Here is a 10,229-nt window from a genome sequence, read left to right on the forward strand (position 1 = left end):
CGGAACGCGGCGCCGGCCAATCAGCGCGCTGCAGCGCCCGCGCCCCGCCCCGCGCCGCGCGTTCCCGCCCCGCGCGCTCGGCGCCCGGGAGCTCGATCAGCTCGCGCCCGGCCGGGCAGGACGGGGGCGCACGTGCCGCGGGGCGCGACGCACTCCCATTGGTCGGCCAACCGAGAGCGGCCTCGGAGCCAGCCTATGAGGATTGCAAAGCTTAGGGGCGGGGCCGCGCCGGGCGAGGCGAGGCGGGGCGCGGGGCAGACTCAAAGAAGATCTCAGCGCGCAAGCGCGGGCTGGTCTGGACCCGGGCGCTCGGGAACCTGCGGGTCACTCGGTCTCCCCGCTCGCCTGGAACGGCCGAGGGGACGCTGGGCTTCCAGGACCGAAGCAGGGCGCACGGGTTGGTCACGAGCGGGACCCGGGCTTCCCTGGCTGGACCACTCAGAGACTCGGTCCCCAGAATATGGGGTCCTCCACTCCGACCACCCGCCCTGAACTCTCCAAGCCACTCTACTTGAGAACCTCTAACTGTATCTCGCTCTCTTCTGCTCCAGAACCCCCAAATCGGACCCGACAGGAAGCCCCATCCTCCAGGAAGCCGTCCTGGCCCCCCAGGCTGCCCGTCCCATCTCGACGTCCACACTCCGTCCCCCAACGACTCTCATGTCATTATTTTGTTGGTCCCACAGCCTTCCTCTATAAATTGTTTTTTGAATAACATAATTTAAAAAAAAAAGTGCTGAGGTAACAATGTATATAACATTTTTATACATGTTAGCGTTAGATCTTGTTTCTTTTTTTGCAATGCAGTATATCTTTTAAAGATCTCTCTAGGTCTTTGGGTGTGCATCTGATTACTGTACTTAGAATGTCTCTGTTTATCGTCCATTTGTCAGAACTTAGCCATTCTCCAAATCCCCTCCTTTTACAAATGTGGCTGTAAAGTCGGAACTCATGATCATTTTTAAGATGCGTTTGTCACATGTGTGTTGGCATCTCTTCATTAACTGTTAAGCCTTTCAGATCTTTAATTTCCAACTGGGGGTGGGGATGGGGATGTTCCTTTTTCTTGTGAATTTTCAAGATTCCTTAGACTGTCTTTAAAAACTTATTTTTTTGCCACTGCAAATATCTGTCCTCAGTCCTTTGTTGGAAAAAAAAAATCCTGATTTTTATGTGAGCCAAGGTTTAAAGTTTATATAATTTTGCATCCTACTTTGGGAAGGGGCATTTTTCTATTGCGATTTTTAATGAGTAATTTTAGTGGCTGCAGAATGTTAAACTTAACATATCTAAGTAACTATGTGGTAGTTCGGGCACATCAATGACTTATGCTCTGTTTCTTCAGAATCCTTCAGTCTTTGAAAAATTTTGCACCACATTTTCTATTGTTTTTTCCATTATGGTTCCTAACTTAATTCTTAGAGATTACATCTTTCCCTTAAGGTCTAAGTGACTGAAGTATGTATGTGAATCATGGAGGATTCTTTCAGTGCCCTTGGCCTGTGAACTCATTGTCACCTCTCCTGTAAGGATCTTTCCCTGTGCAGGACACCAGCCATGGACCACCTTCCTGCCCACTGTCCAGTGCCTTTCAAATGTTTTAAACTATGACCACAGTAAAGAATTATAGGGAATGCTTGGGTGGCTCTGTTGGTTAAGCATCCAACTTCTGTTTAGGTCCTAATCTCAAGGTTCGTGAGTTCAAACCCAATTCCAGACGACTGCTTCAGATCCTCTATCTCCCTCTTTGCCTCTTCCCAGCTCACACTCTCGCATGTGCAGTCTCTCTCTCAAAAATGGGTAAACATTAAAAAAATAAATTTTATGGGTATAAAATTTGTGGGATAATGAGAAATTTGGGGGATAGTAGGGATGCTTGCCCAACAATGTAAGTGTACTTAATGCCACTGGATTATACACTTAAGAACAGTTAAAATGGCAAAGTTTATGCTTTATGTATATTACATTATGATCCAATACACACATGAAAAAAATTTCATGATTTAATATATACTCTTTTCTTGTGCAATGCACTAACATTGTTTAATCCTTTTCTGTTTTATTTTTATTGATGAGATCCTGCACATGACTGTATGTGATTTCATGAGGTGTTGTCTATCAACCATGACCTGCAGTCTGCCACCCACGGCCTAGTCCTTGTTGTCAACCCCCCGCCCCCCACCCATAAGCTCAATTTCAGACAGCCATGGGGCTCTGTGGCTCTCTCCTGTTAACATCTGGACCACAGCTGCCTCCATCTGTGCTAGGAGCCACAACTCACTGTCCTCACTATTTACCTACTTGGTGGCTGTCCTCCTTCATGTGTTCACCTCCCTTTAGCACCTTCTTCACACCACGTACTTGTCCGGTGAACCCCAGTCCTAGGTAATGTGACTCTGCATGGCTGCAGAAATGTTTTCCCTTGGAGAGACCAGTTTTTAGGGCAGAGCAGTCCTCCTGGCCAACCTACACCTGCTCCACCTGTTGTGGCCATTCGGATTCTCAGCTTCCTGAAAGGTGATCCTGTGCCTCCCTCTGCCTGGACTATCTCTGTGTCCTACTTTACTGAAGGTGTGAATGTCAGCAGGAGAGCCTTCCTCGACGCTCCCACACTAAACCTTTCTGCTGGCCCATGCCCACCACCATGCATACATTGCTCTGTTCTCTAAGACCCGGGTGTCACTGTGCATGCAGCCCACCCCCTGGCATGCATATCTGCTTCAGTCACAGTGCCCTCTTTAACCTGCCTCCTCAATCCCCGCTTTACTGGGCTGTCCCATCAGGATAGGAGACACAATGTCATCTCCATCTTTCGCCATCACCATGCTTCTCTTCAATTCTTCAGAGCAAGATTGCTCAGGAATAGCTGAGCCAGGCTCCTCCCACTCCTGGGCTCCCTCCACAATCACTGCACCTGTTTACTGCCAAAGCTCACATCTGGGCTCAACCACGTCTCGCTGGTGGTCAAGCAGCACTTTACACAGCCTGATGCCTCCCAGCCTGTGCCTCATCACAGACCCACAACCCCCAAATCTTAGGCATACAAGGCCATCTGCGTACTCTAAAGCACCCTCAGAGCTCTAGGGGACACCTCAAAGCCAGTGTGCCCTAAGTTAAGCCACAGCCTGGGGTGCCTGGGTGGCTGTCAGTTGGGCATCTGACTCATGGCTTCGGCTCAGGTCATGATCTTGTGGTTCATGGGATCGAGCTCTGTGTTGGGCTCTGTACTGACAGCACAGAGTCTGCTTGGGATTCTTGCTCTCCCTCTATCTCTGCCCCTCTCCCACTTGTGTGCTCTCTCACTCCCCAAATAAATATATTTTTCTAAATAAGTTAAGCCACAGCCCTCACCACCTCAGTAAAAGGCATAGCCAAACTTCCAGCCCAGCCAAAACCTCAGAGCCCCCTCACCTTGGCTCTCCCCATCATGCCCGACAGTGGCTTCTCGACAGGTCCCTCTCCTGCCACCAGTGCCTAGCACCCAGGCCCCTCTCATCTCTTGTCTTGAGAATTGCTATAGGTGAGTAGCAAGCTTTGCCTCCTTTACTCTTCATACATTGATTGAGAACAAGAGCCAGATCTGTCACTCCTCAAAAGCCTCCAGGAGATTTCCGCTGCACTAAAAGCCAGAGTCCTTCCAATGCCCCCCTGGGACCTGGCGCATCCCTATTCCTCCTGATTTCCTACTTCTGTGCCTGCATTTGACCAACTATGCCGTTTGGAGGGACCAGTCTGCATAGGACCATCCCCACTTCCGACACCCAGCTGTAGGTTTGGTTGGGAGTCCCCTAGATGAACCTGAGTTAAGGCTGACTGGAGGGATTCACAGCAAGCTGTTATACTCACGGTTACAGTTTATAGCAGAGAAGGGATGCAGATTAAAACCAAGAGCAGGAAAGCACCCAGGGACAAATCTAGGAAAGTGCCAAACTTGAGCTGCCGGCTGTCCTGTCCACGGAGCCACACACAGCCCCCTCTCCGACAGTCATGTATGACGGCACACGCACCTTGCTGCCAATAGAGAAGTTCATCAGAGCCAGGTGCTCAGAGCTTTTAATGGGGCTCCATTGCACAGGTGTAATTGATCGAGTGCCCTCCTAGCAATCTCAGTCTACAGCACCGTCCCCTGCCCCCCTCCCCAATCACAATTTTGTTTTTTCTTGTGTGGTCAGTTCCACCTGAATATTATCTGGTGTGATGTCCCTACTTTAAATCACATTGTTAGGCTATCCAAAGGCCCCCCAGGCAAACATTAGAGCTTAGTAATTCCCTCCCCAAAGCAGAAGGCAAAGGACAGGCTCTTTGGGGGTGAGGTTAAATTCTTTCCTACCACCTCCTTTGCTTAATCGTCTTCAGGACATCTTTGCTGCCCCTTCTAGGGGACTCTGTGCTTGTTGTCCTCTCCCTCGAAGGCCCCTATTTCTTTAGGATTCTGCTTGAATGTGTCCTCACCAGAGAAGCTGTCTCCTCCAGGGTCTGGGGACCAGGGGCTCTTGACCACCACTCCCTCTACCCTGCCACCGAGCTTTGATTTTCCTCCTTAACACCCCACCACCACCACAGTTTTCTTCTGTGTTTGGTTTATTGTCCATCTCCCCCCACCAGGATGTGAGCCACCTGAGGGCAAGGACATGGTTTGTTCTCAGTTGTATCTGCAGGGCTTGGAACATTTGCTAAAGGAGCCACTCCTGCAGGATGATTGAGGAGTAAATGAGCTCTAAGACGTCCAGCTCTTTCCTCCGGGTTGTTCAGTGCACTGGAAACAGCACCAAGGAGAAGGGATGGCAGAATTCATGAGAACCTTGTGCACATAGCATGGTGCTTGGTGTTTAACGTGTTGTACAACAGCTGCCAGCAAGCCTGCCTGGTGATTATGGACTCCAGCCCAACATAGGTGAATGGATCAGGCTACACACATCAAACGTGGTTTGGAATATGGAATCCATGACATTGCAGTTGTGTCAATGCCCGTGGGAGTCTCTCCAGAACTGTGTGTGAACAAAGTGTGGCATGTTAGCTGTCATGTGCTGGAGCGGGACCTGCACGGCTCTCACACACAGAGATGGCTGAGGATTAGGGCATGGCCAGCCTCCCTGGAGGATCTAGTGTGGCCAGTTATTACATGTTAAATTGTGTCCCTCCAAATGTGACTGTATTTGGAGATAGTCTTTTTTTTTTTTTTTAATGTTTATTGATTTTTTTTGAGAGAGAGAGACAGTGTGAGCTGGGGCGAGAATCAGAGAGAGAAGGAGACACAGAATTAGAAGCAAGCTCCAGGCTCTGAGCTGTCAGCACAGAGCCTGACATGGGACTTGAACTCTTGAACCAGGAGACCATGACCTGAGCTGAAGTCAGACTCCCAACCGACTGAGCCGCCCAGGTGCCCCTGGAGATATTCTTCAATAGGTGATTAAGTCAAGATGAGGTTGTTAGGGAGTGCCTGGGTGGCTCAGTAGGTTAAGCATCCAACTCTTGATTTTGGCTCAGGTCATGATCTCATGGCCAGTTGTGATATCAAGCCCTGTGTCAGGCTCCATACTGAGTATGGAACCTGCTTAAGATTCTCTCTCTCCCTTTCCCTCCCCACCAAAAGAAACAAAATGAGGTTGTTAGGAGGGGCCCTAATCCAGTCTGACTGGTGTCCTTATAAGAGATTATTTCAGCTGAGGTCATGATCTCATGGTTTGCGGGATCGAGCCCCATGTTGGGCTCTGCACTGATAGAAAATGACTAGGACACGGACACACACAGGGAGAAAGTGACAGTTCATCTACACATCCAGGAGAGAGGCCTCAGGAGAATCCAAACCTGCTGACACGGACTTCCCAGCCTCCAGAACTCTGAGACAATAATCTCTGTTGTTTAAGCCACCCAGGCTGTGGTACTTTGTTATGACATCCCTAAGTGAGTGAATTTACTGTGTTTGGGGGGCTAGAAAGACACCTAAAGCAATTCTCCTGAAGGGTCTTTCAGCCTGCCTTTGGTCCCCAAATCCTGCCTAAAACCCTGGGTTGACCAGATGGAGAAGCTCACTTAGGTGTGAGTTCAAAGCAGGGTGGCAGGTTGCCATGCAGCAGGCAGGGAGCCTCACTCACCTCCCAACCCCAAGGCCCTCCTCGGCCAGGTGAGGGGATGCAGTCTCTCTGTAACCCCTTGGGGTCTAAAATTCTTTGACTTTCTGTTATCTTTCCTTTATGAGATTCAAGCCCATTAGGAAGTGTGCATTTGCTGTTGGCATAGCAACCACAAGCCATCTTAGGTTCGTTCCAAATTAAAAAATTCCCAGCTTCAAGACTGAGGAGAGAAAGATGTAAAAGCAGAGATGAAATTAAGTTACTGATGGAAGACGTTGCCATGGCATCATGCTGTCCTTGGAGTCTGCCACCTGCCACTGCAATTTCTTCATTCTTCGTGCAAATTAAGGAGTCCAAGAGAAGATAAAAAGCAGCCTCCCACGTAAGGGAGAAAAATAAAGTATATGCTTTGATTAGAAGTAGTAACTAATGATGGGAATTTATATTTTAAGAGTAACTATACATCCAACATACAGGGTTTTTCAAAATGTAAACACATCACCTGGGAATTTGTTAAAATGTGTTGGCTGAAATGCAGTATGTCTGAGGTGGGTCCTGAGATTCTGCATTCTAATTTTTTAAAAGTTTATTTATTTTGAGAGAGAGAGAGAGAGAAAGAGAGAGGGAGGTAGAGCATGAGTGGGGAAGGACGGAGAGAGAGATTCCCAAGCAGGCTCTGCACCCACAGTGTGAGCCTGACATAGGGCTCAAACTCACAAACTGGGAGATCGTGACCTGCACTGAAATCAAGTCAGACACTTAAACACCCACCCAGGCACCCCTGCATTCTAATTTTTAATCTTGGTAATATATATTTTTTTTTTAATTTTTTTTTCAACGTTTTTTATTTATTTTTGGGACAGAGAGAGACAGAGCATGAACAGGGGAGGGGCAGAGAGAGAGGGAGACACAGAACTGGAAACAGGCTCCAGGCTCCAAGCCATCAGCCCAGAGCCTGACGCGGGGCTCGAACCCACGGACCGCGAGATCGTGACCTGGCCGAAGTCGGACGCTTAACCGACTGCGCCACCCAGGCGCCCCAATCCTGGTAATATATATTTAACATAAAGTTTACCCTCTTAAACCAGAGAGTGTGGGTTTTTAACAGGCTCCCAGTGATGGTGATGCAATGGGTCTGTGACCCACATTTTGCACAGCAGCCTTTTTAGAGCCTTTCTTTGTACCAGGTGTCCTGAAATCAGCAAGCCACACAGTGTGCTTTCCAGGAACTTCCTGGCAAGTGGACAAGAGAAGGAGCAATGTCATTTCAGAGGAGTGGACAGAAAACTGATTCACAAATGTGGCTGGGATTTGCATGTTGGAGGATCAAAGCATTGGGGTGAGGGGTGGTAACATGAAGACTCTAATTGCTGTATTGTCTTACAAGTTTGCCAGGACATTCCCTAAAGTCGGGTGTGGAGGCGATTCTTTTTGGTATTTCAGTTAGTGTTGGTACAAACACCTTTGTCCAGGTGGCTGCTCTCCCTCGGATTATTGTCTAGGGGGAAAAAAACCCCCAGTAATGGAATTACTGAGTCAAAACACATCTGATTGGCTCCAGTCACATTTACTAGATTCCATTGTATTTATTTCCAGCACTAATAGCAATGTCAAAGGGCACATTTCCTTACAACTTCACAACATTTGGCTTTTATAATTTTGCTTTCACTAAAAACAAATGAGCAGACAAACCAAAAAAAAAAAAAAATACACACACACAGAAGGTAGGGTATGCACAAAATGACACTTGATCTTTAATTTGGTAATTTCTATTTTCATTTTTTTTAAGTTTATTTATTTATTTTGAGAGTGAGAGAGAGAGTGAGCACAGGGGAAGGGCAGAGAGAGAGGGATAGAATCCCAAGCAGGCTCCATGCTGTCAGTGCCTAGCTGGATGTTGGGCTTGATCCCATGAACCATGAGATCATGACCTGAGCCAAAATCAAGAGGCAGACGCTTAACCAACTGAGCACTTAGGTGCCCCTAGTAATTTCTATTTTCTAATGGCACGGGATGCTTTTCTTCATATAAGTAGATAATATTCTTTGATTGACTATCAGTTGGGAATGAGGCAAGGTGTTTATACTTTTGTACTTTTATGCTTTTTTTTTATGTTTTGGAAAATAGATTTTATTATTGGTCACCCATGGCAGATGTGCCCCAGGCTCCTGTGGTTACCCTCTACTGTTGTCTACATTGGTCTGTGTTAAAATCAGATGCAGAGATCTTTCTTAACAGTTTTCTCCAACCACATTTGCTGAGTGTCTGCCCTTCCAGAAACACTTGCTAGAAAGGCATTGGGCAGCAAGCATAAAAATAAGAATGGCCTTCAAGTTTAGCTTCAACATGTAGAGAACTTGCAATCATCACTCCTGCCCTCAAAACAAGAAAAAAGCTGAAAGAACTGAAAAAAAATATATATATATATATAATATATATAATATAAATAATATATTTATAATATATAATATAATATAATTATACATATAATTATATATATAAATATATTTATATTTTTATATAATTTATATATATATAAATATATAATATATATAAATATATATAATATATAATATAATATAATTATATATAATATATAAATAATATATAAATAATAAATATATATATAATAAAAATATATATATATATTTTGTTTGTTTGTTTGTTTTTGTTTTTGAAAGAGAGAGAGAACACGAGCCAGGGAGGAACAGGAAAAGGAAGACAGAGGATCTGAAGCAGGCTCTGAACTGACAACAGAGAACCTGATGGGGGGCTTGAACTCACAAACTGTGATATCATGACCTGAGCTGAAGTCAGATGCTTAACCGACTAAGCCACCCAAGTGCCCCTAAGGACTTTTCTTAGATCCATCAGTGAATTGAGGTCATGGGACAACACCCCATCCCAAAAACTGTAGAGACATTAAAGACAGAGTATCACAACTTATCAGTAGCAGAAGCCACTGGAACCAGGAACTGGTAGGAACACCTCCGTGACCCCTTAAATGGTAATATCAATGAAATGCTGGAGGCTGAGTGTGGGTGAGCTTGAGAATTAAAATCTCACCCTTAAGAGAACCATTCTAATGTGGGGGGGGGCATTTTTATGGATTTTACCTCCAAGGAGCCCCACCAGGTTCTCACAGTGAATGAAGATCAGAGCAAAATTCTTTTGTGTATCACACAAGGGGAAGGGGAAATATAACCATCTGAAATATGCCCAGATTGTTCATTGTCCATCAAAAAAAGTCCAGCCAGCAAGGAAAACAACTTCCTCAGAGCTTCATCCAACAGGGGGGAATGGATAAACCTAACCCCAGCCCCTTGTAGCCTTTGTCTTACCCTAACGGGGCAAAAATCCCAGAGAAGCAGCACTTGCAAGGATCATGGGCCAGGCCACAGGCCCACTAGGAGACAAACCTAATCATACGATCCTGGGACACTTCCCCTCCCTCCATGCCTTCCTGCACCATTAACAGGGCTCCTGCATACTAGAGGATTACAGCTGAAAAAGCTGCAAGGCTGATTCATCATGAATTGGTGTGTCATCCTTGTGCAGGGGCCATACTCATTTTCTCTGTATCATTCTAATTTCCATATATGTGTGGCCCAAATGAGCACCACTGCAAGGCTGGTTCTTTTTCTTTCCTTTTCCTTTTCCTTTTCCTTTTCTTTTCTTTTCTTTTCTTTTCTTTTCTTTTCTTTTCTTTTCTTTTTTCTTTTCTTTTTCCTTTCCTTTCCTTTCCTTTTTTTAAAGACTGGTTCTTTTGAAGAAGGAGTCTCTAGGGAAACCCAAGGACAACAGGGGAAACATAAACAAGTACAGGAGAGGAAATTTCAGCCTCTGAGCCTCACTCCAAGCCAGAAAAACATAAAAACCTCTCATTAAAATGTTGTCTATCTCAGTTCTATTACCCAATATATGCCTGACATTTAACAACAACAAAAAAATTGCATGCTAAAGGAAAGGCACCGTCTGAAGAGAAAAAGTAGGCATTAGAACCACGCTTGGCTACAGCAGAGATGTTGGCATTACTGGACAGGAAATTTAGAGATTTTATTTTTGGGGGCACCTGAGTGGAGTTGGTTGAGCATCTGACTTCAGCTCAGGTTGATCTTGTGGTTTACGGGTTCAAGCCCCACATTGGGCTTTGTG

General features: G+C 46.0%; 1 pseudogene; it reads right to left on the bottom strand.

Annotated features, from left to right (window-relative positions):
• Positions 1-9,581: 9,581 nt before the first annotated feature.
• Positions 9,582-9,694, bottom strand: LOC128777190 (U6 spliceosomal RNA; annotated as a pseudogene).
• Positions 9,695-10,229: the final 535 nt, after the last annotated feature.

Source organism: Panthera pardus, unplaced genomic scaffold, assembly GCF_024362965.1.
Source record: "Panthera pardus isolate Hobbes unplaced genomic scaffold, ASM2436296v1 HiC_scaffold_15, whole genome shotgun sequence".
Lineage (NCBI taxonomy): Eukaryota > Metazoa > Chordata > Mammalia > Carnivora > Felidae > Panthera > Panthera pardus.